Source organism: Gracilinanus agilis, chromosome 1 (genome assembly GCF_016433145.1).
Source record: "Gracilinanus agilis isolate LMUSP501 chromosome 1, AgileGrace, whole genome shotgun sequence".
NCBI classification, from domain to species: Eukaryota; Metazoa; Chordata; class Mammalia; order Didelphimorphia; family Didelphidae; genus Gracilinanus; species Gracilinanus agilis.
This window is the reverse complement of record NC_058130.1, coordinates 325,803,915-325,805,559: the sequence shown is the minus strand read 5'-3', so window position 1 is coordinate 325,805,559 and position 1,645 is coordinate 325,803,915.

Sequence of the window (1,645 nt, the reverse complement as noted above, 5' to 3'; positions counted from 1 at the left end):
AAGCTGCTGGAACTTCTTGACATGATCAGACTTATGATTTAGGAATATCGCCTTGACAGGTGTAATGATTAAGTGCTATATCTTTTTTTAAAGAAAAGATTTAATCAGAGTATGACTAGGTACAGTTTAAAGCTAACTCATTTTAATTTTAAAGCAAAATATAATAAAACTTTATTTAAAAAAAACACTACCAGGAGAGACTTAATCAATTTTTTTTCTAAAATCTGTATTAAATGCACTCAGTATTATTATGTTAACAATTTACTCTGTCAAATGAGGAAATATGCTTAGTTTGGTAGCACCTATTTTTGATGAAGGTATACTAGCTCATTATGATAATAACTTTCTTTTCTGATATTTATTAAAGATTCTTACATTTAATATGTCCTACGATTTTCCAAGGAATGAAAATCAAGTTCATTGACCTACAGTTTGTAGACATCATTATTTTCCCTTTCAAGAAAATAGAGACAAGGGATAGTTAGATGGCTCAGTGGATAGCGACCCAGACCTAGAATGGGAGATCATGGGTTCAAATTTGACCTGACACTTCCTAGCTGTGTGACCCATGGCAATTCACTTAACCCCAATTGCTTAGCCCTAAATTTTCCTGCTTTGGAATTTACATAGATTCTAAGACAAAAGGTAAGGTTTAAAAAAAAAAAAAAAAGAAATGAGGGACAAATTATTGTCTATTTTCCAAATTGTACTATTTTCCAAAACTTTTCACAGAGTTTTGACAAAAGCCCAAGGCAGCACTATAACTCCAAAAGACTAATCTAATAGGCTTCCTGTTTAATTGCATGCCATATTCTGGGAAATATACATTTTGGGGTCCTCTTTTTCTTTCCAGGTGGCAGGGCTATTTCAGTCTTTTTAGCCATTATTAACAATGGAATGGGCCGCCTTGAGAGATAGACTATTTCTCAATATAGGAAGATTTGAATCAAAGAGTAGATGGATGAGCATTTATTTAGATGGCAGAGAGAATTCTTGTTCAGGTATTGGTTGTAACAGATGCCTCTGAGGTCTTGCTAACTTCTGAGATTCTAGACTTTTCTGACTTAATTGAAGTTACAGATTCTGTGACTTCTTCAACTGGGAGGTTGAAGAAGACTTCAGTTTTTCTGTGTATCCAGTAATGAAGACCTAGTTTGAACTTTCTGGCTTTCTTTATAATTGATGTTATTATAAAAGTAGCATTCACTCTATTTTCTTCTAACAACACATTTTAGATACACAGATTACTTTTCCGTTCTTGTTTCTCAGCTTTATTTCTGTCCTGGACTTGTCATTTCATCCAGGGAGAAAACTCCCCTAAATGGAAACTCCTTCCAAGGGTACAACTCGGCAACTATGTGTCCATTATGGTCTAGGAAAGTTACCTGGGGCATCGAGAAGAGTTTATTTCCCTAGGGTTTCACATCAGGTATCTCCCCTGAGCAAGAACTCTGTCCCCCTCTTGCTGGCTCCTAAGCGGCCCGGGTACACAGGACTCCCTCCTTGTACTTCTTTTCCTTCACAATATCTCATTCCGCAAACTGCAATGGCTTTGGCAGTCAGTAGTATCCTTTCTGCAGGTGGAAGTGTGCAGGAGCCCTCAGTCGACCTCCCACTCCTCCCCTACTCCGGCCCCCGCCCCCCC